The 12,871-nt window shown below is 29.6% G+C and overlaps 1 long non-coding RNA gene across 1 annotated transcript; it reads left to right on the top strand.

Annotated features, from left to right (window-relative positions):
• Positions 1-623: 623 nt before the first annotated feature.
• On the top strand, positions 624-1,879 carry LOC145052164 (uncharacterized). Its single transcript, XR_013683991.1, has 3 exons — positions 624-1,166; positions 1,251-1,364; positions 1,457-1,879. It is a non-coding gene; the product is annotated as an uncharacterized LOC145052164 (long non-coding RNA).
• The last annotated feature ends 10,992 nt before the right edge of the window (positions 1,880-12,871 follow it).

Raw genomic sequence — 12,871 nt, 5'->3', positions numbered from 1 at the left:
GCCCGAGTAAGACCGAGTAATACCGAGTAGGCTCGAGTTAGAGAGATGTTGACCGATTTTTGACCGAGTTTGACTTAATCCGAGTTTTTTTGCTGAGTTCACATTACTCACCTCGGTGGAGGGCCGATTCCGAGTAATCGGCCGAGTAGGCCGAGTTTTGCAACACTGTCCCTCTCTATTCGATTAGGGATTGACTTACTCTCTTAATCAGGTAGGAACATTTTCAGATTATGTAATTTTTTTGGATTTTAAGCCTTAAGTTTGGATATTATCCATTAAACACTCATTAATTTTTTTCAGGTAAGAGCATCCAGCCTCCCTCTCTAATTCCAGCTGCACATTATCCTACGTTTTTATATCAGGTATGTGTCGATTACTGCCTGAATTCTGTTTTGCTTTTATAACTCATACCAACGCTACTACCTGCTATACTTACCACAACATTCAAGAAGGTCCAATATTCTTTAAGTTATAATTTGAGTTAAATAGATGTGTTTGTTATATATATATATATATATATATATATATATATATATATATATATATATATATATATATATATATATATATATATATATATAAAAGGTTCATGGTTTCATAGGTTTCTACTACCATACTCTCTACCTTCCCTTTGTGTAAGAGGGTGTTCACTGAACTGGTAAATAATTTTCTATTTCTTTCACCATTTTCTTCTCATACCTTATTTTTTGCTCATGGGCCAAAAGTAGAAAAAAAAATTATTTCACATTAAGGGTAAAAAGGTAATTTTATCCAAGTGATAATGAATACTTTTTTTGTAGAAAATGAACTTTTTTTTTGTAGGTTAGAGGTAAAAAATAAACCCAACTAAATATGCTTGACACAAAAAAGGCATGAATTTTCATTATTTTCCTAAATGAGATTATTATTTTTTATTTTATTTTTTTACACAAAAAAATGAAGCATCTACATCAGGAACAAGAACACCATCATTGAACAAAAGGTATTAAATTCAATCACAATTATTCTGTATGTTCGTGTTTCTTGATTCTTTGATTATATGGTGGTCGGAAGTTTGTTCTAAATTTACAAGTGTTTTCAGTGGTAACGCTTTCTCCAATAAGTTTGATCACCAAGATGGGTTTGGGGGAGAGGAGAGAAGATATTTCTTAGAACTCATGTATAAGGTATTACCAAACGAAAATAGTACCTTCTTATATGGTATTAGCAAATTACACATATACAAAATACTTAATCATTATGGACCCTAGATAACAACCAAAGTCTACATTACAAGGAAAAATTCTTGAGGTTTATGGGCAACAGGGATCAAGCAAGACAACAGTGGCTCTGAATGTAATCAAGGAAGCCCAAAAATCTTAGAGGTGTGTTCCAATGTTTTTAGTACATCAGGTTTTTGAGTTTTCATTTGGTTTTGTGATTAACGATCTTCTATGTTTCTGCTTTGTATTTATAGGTACTCTTAGAGTGATCTTGGAGATTTGTCTTGGATTTGATATGATTAAAAACTCAATTAACAGTTTGGGATTATCTATAAATAATGTCTCACTCGGTTAAATAGTAAACATTTCACTTGAAAATTTGATATTTCATTCTAACACAATTAAACACATTTAACTTGGCCTTCATTTGGATGTAGGAGCTTCAAAAGTTGGCACAAAAATGTCATATTATGAGTTTCATGAAAGGAGAGAACATAGACATTAGGAAGCCTTTTGATTTTTACTGATTGTTTCATGAAATTACATAATCCATCAACATTGATGGGCTGTTGTCATACTTTTTCTTTGGGTACTTTATAACAAATTGTAAACATCGATTACTTAATCTATATCTTGATTCTGACCCATGCAAAGCATGGGCCCTTCTCTAGTTTTAAGTGATAGTTTTTATAGCCTTGTTGGGTTAATTTTTCGGGTATTCGGGTAACCCTATTTTTTTTTCAGGTCGGGTATAGGCAGTGTTGCAAAACTCGGCCGAGTACTCGGCCGATTACTCGGAATCGGCCCTCCACCGAGGCGAGTGATGTGAACTCGGAAAAAAAAAACTCGGATTAAGTCAAATTCGGTCAAAAATCGGTCAACATCTCTCTAACTCGGGCCTACTCGGTATTACTTGGTCTTACTCGGGCCTACTCGGTGAAACTTAACCAACTCGGTCAAAATCGGTCAAACTCGGTCAAAGGGTCAAAATTGTCATAAAAAGAGAAAAAAATCAAGAATTTCAAGATTAATATGTATATTACACATAATGATTTATTATTTAACACACACATGTGATTATTACTACATATATATCTTAAATTTTCAGTAATTATTTATGAAGTGAGACATTTGTGTGTATTTTAGTTTTTATGTATTCACATGTATCTAATTTTGTAATATATTTCAATCAGATTATGATTTTGACATATATAATTTTCCTAAAAATATGTCTACATTAATTACCGAATCCGAGTACTCCCGAGTACTCGTTACTCCCCAGTCGGTCGAGCAGGTACCGAGTAGCGAGTTCTACAACCTTGGGTATAGGGTACGTTTGTTGGGTTTCGGGTATACCCGAATTATCTGAATTATTTTAAAATTTCATTTTTTTTCTTTTGTAGAGTTTGTACTCTGTAGCATAGCAGGTATTTGATCACACTAAACGAACTATCATTGTTGTAAAACATAAATCTCTTTTATTATGGCAGTATGACACCAACAATATTAAAAATAATTGTTTATATGCCATCGTGTTCTTTAAAACTTAACTGTTTTCTAGATTACAGTTTTTATTGCAACTAACAAACTCATTATTATCTTGACGAAACTGTAGAACATGTCAAAACTTATGGTTATAATTATCTTAAACATTTTAAATTTATAAACTAAGATCTTTAAGTATTTATTTTTCAACATCTTATTAGATTAGATTAAGTTGTTAAAAGAGTTGACTAAAAAATCTCAATGTTCAAAGTTTGGGTAACTTCGTTTATGTCACGTTTGTTTATATAAACAAGACTAATAGAGCACGACATATTTATTTCATTAAATTTATTTTCAGGTATGATTAAAAAAAATTATATATTTCGGGTAATACCCGAATTACCCAAACTCGACCCACTACCCGAATTTAATTTGGGTCAGGTAACGAGTATTTTTTTTAACATGAAAAACCCAAATTACCTGAAAACCGATCAACACCCTTAAGTTTTTAGGAAGATTGAATTGTAGCCTTAGAGAAGAAAGGGACCCGCATTGACAGTTGTAGAACCTTGGGACACTGCTTCTCCCTCAGCTTACAAAGCAAAGGGGAAGTTTGACTCATTTTGACTTTTTAGTGTTAATATAATATCCAGTTTCATGATCTGCCTTTTCGGCTTTCGCATGATTGATAATGCATCATGTGTTACTAAAATCCAACACTTTTTTTCTCTTAATCATAGGAGAGTTTGCTAATGTTGTACAAAAGTAACTGTTATTTTGAGGGCATTCATGCTACTACATATTTGACATGGTTATGTAAACAAGGGATGTTTAGCATCTTTGATAAATTTGAAGTTGTATTTACAAATAGAATTTTTTTATTTATTTTTATCATAAAATGTCTTCTTTCTTATTAAATGCAATGTTGTTTGTTGGTATGAATGATGGTTTTTGTTTTGCACCTAGGAATTACTATGAGTACTATGGGTATTATGGTAGGCGAAAATAGAGTTTAGGATGAAAAACGACCTACAATTGCCAATTAGATTGTAGAGATATAAATTTAGAATGGTGTTGGTTTCTCCCATAAGTATAATTTGATTACTTATTCATGTTTTTTTTAATATTTGAGTGTCGTGGTGTTAATGTATTTTTCTTTGGTCTTTTACTATCTTATGGGATTTTGGATTGACGGATAAATGTTACTGTTTGTTTTGACTTTTGACTTTGTGTCTGCTTGATATTTATGAGTGCCACATAAACATGATGTGTTCTACTACTTTTTTTCTGCAAAATCTGATTTTTTTTATTACAATTTAGATAAGTTATATTATTTAATATTCATTAAATCCTACTAACTATAGAATGATGCTTACAGTATATATGTATTTCGTATATGCTTCATATAGTTTTATAATAATATATGAATTTGTTTTATGACACTTTAAATATACCATGTGTTTTCTAAGTCTCGAGGTTTGTTTCATACGTAGCAAATAAACAGCCAAATGAAGCAACTAAAATTTCTAAAGAAAGTCACTTTAGTCTAAGTAACAGCTAACTGAATCAGTTGCATCACAACTTTTAAAAAAAGGAAACTACATAGTGTTTCTATATTTTTGTTGATCTTTTTTATTTGGTTTTCTTCTTTACTTTTTCATTGGGGGTGTTCTATAAATTAAGATTCATCTTGTTTCTGATTGTGTTTCCATGGTTTGTCGATCATCTGATAAAATGTCATGTCATGTGTGTTAAGATTGTTTTGTTCTAGTGAAATCTATTTTTTTTTGTATGTGATCCATTAAACTTTCTATAAAATCTGGCCTAACGTTTATTGTGTTTCTTGTTTCTCTTCCATTGCTTTGCAGTTACTAATAAAATAACTTTGGTCAAAATCTTGGATCTACTTTTGGTTTGAATGTGTTAGGTTAGGTTTACCATGTTTGTTTACTCAATTTTAATCTTGTTGTAGTATTGGCTAACAAAATTGCAATTATCATTATCGGTTGTTATTTGGCTCACATAATCTACCACATTTATATATTTCTACCCTTCTCAATTATTTTCATCTAACAAGTCCTCTTTTGTGGTTATTTCATAGCGTAGTAGCCAAACTATACTATGTTGATTACTTGATTAATATATATGCAAAATATCTAATAGTCATTATACTTTCTTCACTTTTGTTACCAATTATGGCATCATACTTTCAATACTTTCTTCCTATTGAGATATTCTAGTTTAGTTTTAGCATTATACCTTTAGTTATAGTATTATGTTTTCAATAATTAGCATATTAAGAAATTCAACTTTTTTATATTTTTTCCTTGTCAAGAGGACATGGATTTTTTTAACCTATTAATTCATTGTACTTTGTAGTTTGAAACTTGTATGATTTTGGTTACCGATTATAGCATAATATTTTCCATCATGTTTCCTAGTTATGCATTTCAAATTTGATTTCCTATAAAACATTGTAGTTTGAAAATCTAACCAAGTATAACATTATACCAATTACATCATTATACTTTCAAAACCTAACATATTAAAACATTGAATTTTTTATTATATTTCTATTAGCATATACTTCACACTGTTTTTTTTTTTCCTTTTTCCTTTTAAGACTTTGTAATTCAAAATTGTAGTTGGAATATCAAATCAGTTATAACATTTTTGCCATCAATTATAACATTATGCTTTCATAATAAGCCTATTAAGATATTGTCCTTTTAATTTTTTTTTTGTATCTAAGACTTTATTTATTTTTTACCGAAAGTTGTGCATTACAATTTAACTTATTCAGACACCATACTTTCTTTATTGAACAACATTCCTAATCTACTTCTATATTACACCACTAGGCGAACGCCCGCGCGTTGCGCAGAATACAATTATAAATTTAAAATATATGTTGTTTAAATATAAAAATGTCATAGTTAACTTTGATATAATAAATCTTATCTATTAATTAGTATAAAACATTAATTATTTTGAATTATATAATCATATTAAATCAATTAAAACTATATAGGCTTAATCGTCATTTTAAAAAACTATATTTGATTAACTTTTTAATTTCTATTATTGTAGTTATTTAAAACATCAAACATTATTTTTGTTTTTAAAAGTAATAATATTATTTTTAACTAGTATCGTTATAGGTTATTTGTAAGATATTTATTTAGAAATTATTAATGTTTATAAAAATAGTTTTAGGAAATATTTTAATTGATTTGGGATTACAATTTAGTTTTTACGTTAAACACTATAATTTATAACTTATAACTATTTACAAAATAGTCATTGGATTTTCTTTAAGTTTAATTGAAAATTTCATTTAAGTTAGTACTTTAACACTGTATTTAAATTAACAATTTAAATATTTTATACAAATTATTCAAAAGTTGTGACTTTAAACTGACAATTTAATAAATAATATATCAAAACTAAGTATAAGTAAAATATGTTAATTTAATATTCAAGTTTAGTTAATTTGAGGATTGCAATTAACAGTTTACACCTATTTAACGTTATTAACCAATATATAATGATTATTATAAAGAAATTAAAAAGTAATGAGAATTTCAAATACATGCAGTAAAAATAAAAATATATCTTTCAAATTTACATGGGAAATTTAAAATATTCACGACTTTTACTTGGTTGCTTTTTTGAAGCGGTACAAAACAAATGATAATATTTAACATATCTAACTAAACATTATCTACATCACAGTACATAACATATGATCGATAACATCTATCTGATCTAATATATATTAACGATTAAAGCACAACATACAACAATTGTATTAAAAAAATCCAAAACTAAGAAAAATATATAAATAATTAGTATATAACAAACTTACAAATTAAAAGATATAACATAATAATATATCTCGAAAAGGGGTCATAAGACCTCAAACCAATACAAATACCTTTAAGCTTGTTTTCTTTATCAAGTTTGTATGTGATTTGTATGCATGTCTACACAAAAAATTGATCCTTTTATAGTAAACGTTTCATTAAGTGCTTATTAATCATAATATAAGTTATAAAACCTTTGAGTGGTAAATCATTATTAAGAAGACTTTGAGTTGTATTAGTTAAAAGATGGGGGTTTCAAATGAATGTGGTTTGAGCAAAAATGATTTTATATAGTCATGGGAGTTTCAAATGCATGAGGTTCATGGAAAAATGCTAGCTTTATAAGATACTAGGCGAATGCCTGCGCGTTGCGTAGAAACACCTATATAGTTAAAATCTTTACAAATATATGATTTTTTAAATATAACAATAACGTTGTTGTTAAATTTGATATAATAATTTGTATATACTAAATTGATATAATATATTGATTATTTTGAATTATATGATAATATATACATTTATTATAACTTCATAATCTCAATCGTTTGAATGACTTCTACCCGCGAGTTACAAATGAATAAAATTAAATATAATATATAATTTGATGTTATTTATAGTTGTTTTTATTGTTAATTAATTTTTTAAAACTTATTTGCTTAATGTTTTAATTTCTATCATTATAATTATTAAAAACATCAAACATTAAATATAATATATAATTTGATGTTATTTATAGTTGTTTTTAACCATTGTTATTGTAAGTTATTTTAAGCTACTTATTTGGAAACTTTTAACGATTATAAAAATATATTTAAGAAATATTTTAGTTAAATTGAAATTACAATTTAGTTTTTGATTTTATCACTACAATTTATCACTTTTAACTATTTACAAAATATTCTTTAGTTTTTTTAAATGGAACTGAAATTTATATTTGAGTTGACATTGTAATGCACAGAAACACCTATATAGTTGAAGTCTTTACATATATATATATATATATATATATATATATATATATATATATATATATATATATATATATATATATATATATATATATATATAACATTAACGTTGTTGTTAAATTTGATATAATAATTCGTATATTAATTTGATATAATATATTGATTATTTTGAATTATATGATAATATATAAATATATTATAGCGTTATAATCTCAATCGTTTGAATGACTTATACTCGCGAGTTACACATCAATAAAATTAAATATTATATATGGTTTAATATTATTTATAGTTGTTATTTTTAACTAATTTTTTAAAATTCATTTGCTTGATGTTTTAATTTCTATTATTATAATTATTTAAAACATCAAACATTATTTTTTGATTTTAAAGGTAACAATATAATCATTTATATAGAGTTATTTTTAACTATTGTTATTATAAGTTATTTTAAGCTACTTATTTGAAAAGTTTTAACGATTATATAAATATATTTAGGAAATATTTTAGCTAAACTAATATTACAATTTAGTTTTTGCATTTATCACTATAATTTATCACTTCTAACTATTTACAAAATATTATTTGGCTTTTTTAGTGGAACTGAACATTATATTTAAGTTGACACTGTAATGTTATATTTAAATTAACAATTTAAGTATTTTGTCCAAACTGTTCAAAAATTACAGCTTTAAAATGATAATGGTTTACATGCAACAACATTTTAAATCTAATAAATTAAGTATAATATGTTAAAATTTAAAGACATAACTTTATAAATAGAAGTAAAGATATTATTTTAAAATTGAAATTTAGTCTATTTATGATTACACTTTAGGTTTGATATTTATTTAACATTATTAACCAACTTACAATCATTATTAGAAATACACTACAATTTATCACTTTTAACTATTTATAAAATAATCTTTGGGTTGTTTAAGTTAAATAAAATTTATATTTAAGTTGAGCCTATAATGTTATATTTTAATTAATAATTTAAGTATTTTATACAAATTGTTCAAAAATTATACCTTTAAAATGATAATGATTTACATCCAACAATATATTAAAACTAATAAATTAAGTATAATATGTTAAAATTTAAAAAGCATAATTTTATAAGTAGAATTAAAGATATTATTTTAATATTGAAATTTAGTTTATATATGAATACACTTTAGATTTGATATTTATTTAACCTAATTACCAAATTATAATTATTATTATAAAGAAATTGAAAAGTCATGGGAGTTTCAAATGAATGTGGTGAAAGGAAAAAAGAATGGGGGTTTCAAATGCATGAGATTCAAGAAAAAATGCTAGGTTTATAAGTATGTATGATATAGATATAGATACTTCTACCTATGTTCCCAAGTGATACTTGAACCCCCAACCTTTTGGAGGGAAGATACTTATATATTATAGATACCATACTTCTAAATTTGTTCCCTTATTGAGAATTTACACAATGCTAATCTAACCACTTCTGGCATTATAGTCTCCATATCTATCCTATTAGGACTTTTTACTTATACATTTCTTCTTAACAATTTCACTTTGAAAATCTAACATATTCAAACATTTTACTTTTAAAATATCAAACTTGTTTGATTTTGGTTAACAATTATATCATTATAGTTATTCAAATGAACCACATGTCTTGGATCAACTTTGGGAAAAACCGACAAAACCCTAAAAAGTTGGGGGTTTTTATGACATTACCCACTTGTAAAAAGTTAAAGCATTTACTATAGGATCTCTATGTTTTTTACACTCCTCTTGTTTAAGGTTTTTAAATTTTATAAATAATATATAACAAAACATTAAATAAATTACACCTTAAAAAAAAGTCCCATCAATATGTTTATATGTTTAAAGCGGGACCAATATTGAATATTATTGAGATTCATTTTATTCTGAAAGCAAGACCAAAATCAAGATTTTTCCAAAAACTTGAAAAGGCTTTGGATGGGATCCAAAACTTTCCCACTTGCATAGAATCTCCAAAATCAAGATTTGTCCGTGTTTTTAGTCGCTGAACAACTTGAAAAGACTATTTTACCCTTTTCATTTCTGTTTTCTATTTTTAAATCTATATTAGTACATTTACAATTTAAAAATAAAAAATATATATCTACCCACCATCCACCACCCGTAACCCCCCCCCTCTTTCTTTTTTACTTTCTTCCTCTTTTTGACTCTCTCTCTCTGTCTCTCTCTCCAACCACCGTCATTGCTATCTCCATCCCTTCTTTGCACCTCACCATGCAAAACTCACCTCCGTTCCAAATGTATGAGGATGAGAGACCATTCAAATTGAAACTAAAAGCAAACTAACAAAAAAAAACCCAAAATCATGTTCGTTATGTTCTTTACAATCACTGATCAAATATTAAATAAAATAAAAAAAATAGCCACAACTCTAAAATACAAAACTCATCCTCCCCTATATCTCTCTTATGCAAACTAAAGAAATATAATAGTCTTCATCTTCACTGGATAACCACAATTACAAAAACAAATACATCAATATCCATTTCATAACCATGAACTCACAACATTCGAAAACTCCATTCGACTAATATGCATTACCTTCCCATTTCAAAACTGACAACATAAACAAATCCCCATTCATCAACACAAAGAATTTCAAATAAAAATTTGGGCATTTATGTAACATCCATAAAATTCATGAAAATCTAAACTTTTTCAAGCATTCAAAAACCATTACTTATTAAAAAAATGTTTTTAAAATAGTTTCATATCAGAGTATCCCAGAAATCAAAATCATAAAATGCGAGGAGGTGCACAATCAAGCCTTCGCCTTCCCATGATCATCCGAAGTACATGAAACAAAATCCAAAACTGTAAGCCTGAAGCTTAGTGAGTTCCCCCAAAATACCAATGCTATACAAACCATAACCATATCATAACAAACAACATGCATATATAGTCTACAGTGTGACTGGACCGCCCTCACCGTGCCTTCAGTCTGTCTGGCCCACTCTCAGAACTTTCAACGTGTTTGGTCCACCCTACTAGGCCTTCAGCATGTCTGGACCGTTCTCCAGGCCTTCGGCCTGACTGTTATGCCCCATTGGGCCTTCAGCCTATCTAGGCCGCCCTGGGTATGTTGGCCTACAACACAAAGCAGGACCGCCTTAACCTACCCCAAGCATACAATCGCCACATAGATAAACAAATGCTAGCATGTACAAACAGTCAGACCGATCTAACAGATCACTAATCATAACATCATCCTATATACTAGGATACCGACCTAATAGGTCACTAACATAGCATCATCCTATATACCAGGATACCGACCTAATAGCCCATTAACATAACATCATCCTATATACCAGGATACAAATCTAGCAGATCACTAAGCATATCATCATGTGATAACTAGGATAACAATCCAAAAAGGGTCGACATTGGTGCCTTCGACCCTGTTAGTATAGTGAGGAAAACTCACCTCACAAGTAGTGTTGAATCAAGAAGATCAAACCCCAACTTTCAGCTCCAAACTCAACTGCCTGTAATCCACATATGACTGATTCCATTAGAATCCTAAATTACCAAAATACCCCCAGAAGTCAAACTTGGTCAAACAATGTCAAAGTCAAAGTCAACGGTCAAGGTCAACAATCCATGTTGACCCAACTCGTCGAGTTCCTTTGGAACTCAAAAACCGTAAAACTTGAGTCAACTCACCGAGTTGCCAAACAAATCGCCGAGTCCATGAAATGTCCAGAAGATCGGGAAAACCTTAATCAACTCGTCGAGCTATCTCACCAACTCTCCGAGTTCACTCAGAATCCAGAAAACCAAGAAAAACCTTATCCAACTCGTCGAGTTTTCCTGTCTTAACGTGTTCATCCCTTTCTAGTCGACTCTGAGGCCCCAAACTACATATCTAGCCTCTTAGGACTAAGATACCATGTAAAGTTGTTTACTTTACGTGCATGCAAGGCATAAAAGGGATCAAAACACCAATACTAAGCTAAATAAGAGGTTTAGGGCATGGAAGTTAGCCAAAGCTTGACAAAGCTTGAGTCCTTAGGCCTAAGGAGGCCCAAAGGGGTTTAGATCTAAAGTCAGGTCCTCATGACTAGCCCAAATCCGAGAATGACTCCAAGATGTACCAAAAAGGACCATTTTCTTTCATGAGAGGATATCTAAGCAATGAAAGGTCAATGTAGCAGCTTTATACCTCAAGATGGCTGCTACAAAAATGCAAAAACCGGATCTACAACCCCTTCCTTCAGTTATGCACTCACCACTTTAAGCTTCTTCAAGAAATGCACCAAACACACACTCTTTAGCCTTACACACTCTCAAACTGGAATGTTAGCTTGATTAGGGTATTCTTTGTACTATAAAGTGATAAGGGAGCCTGATGAGGGGACTTAAGGTCCTTTAAATAGGGTGCAAACCCTAAAAACTAGGGTTTTCATGCACAACCTCAACTCGTCGAGTTGGGGTCCTCCAACTCGTCGAGTAGGTTCCATAAACCACGCGGCCTGATCTGTTTCTACACGACGAGTTGGGGCCTCCAACTCGTCGAGCATGTCTTAAATGATGTATATAAATTCTTGAAATTCATACCTGGGAGTTGGGATGTTACAATTTATAGCTCTTACATAGCTTATGCCAAAAAAATCAAAACAAATTTATTGGGAAAACCTTAAAATCAATCCATTTGCAGATTCAAATGAAAAGGAAGACGCAGTTTTGAAGAGGATTTCAAGACTCGGAACTGAATCACAAATGAAAATCATGAAGGGTTTTGAGCATTCTATGACAACCCGAAACTTTTTCCATTCCGTTACACATTTTCTGTTAATGAAATTTTAGATCCGTTAACTTTTCAGTCAAAATTTTGGTTTAATAAAAATAATCTAGTTATATTTAATTAAATTATTTACGACTCAGAACCAAAAATCGCGCGGAAACCCGAAAATCTGGAAAAAAATCAAACATTTCTGGTTGAAGTTGGTTTACGACCGTAAACTCTGTTTACGGTCAAGGATGAGTGGACCCCTCACCTCACCCCTATAAATACGATGCCTCCGACTTCATTGGGACGTGTCTAGCCGCATTATCTCCTCCTCTCTCTAAGATTCATCAACCGTAAACTCACAAAATCGCATTTAAACCCCGGAAAACATTGAGCAAACCACGTTTGGAGCCCTTTGGAACGCCTGGAAACACTCAGCTCGTCGAAATCAGCATCCAAACATCATTTTTCCGAGTTTACGGTCCAACCTTCAAAGACCGTAAACTCAGTTCTTGGTTTTACGGCCGTAAACTCGGCAATCTTCATAAACCGTAAACTTGC

The sequence above is a fragment of the Lactuca serriola genome, chromosome 5, assembly GCF_051521515.1.
Source record: "Lactuca serriola cultivar US96UC23 chromosome 5, Lser_US96UC23_V15, whole genome shotgun sequence".
Classification (NCBI taxonomy): domain Eukaryota; kingdom Viridiplantae; phylum Streptophyta; class Magnoliopsida; order Asterales; family Asteraceae; genus Lactuca; species Lactuca serriola.
Note: the sequence above shows the minus strand (reverse complement) of the source record. Positions and strands in the feature narration are given on the sequence as shown.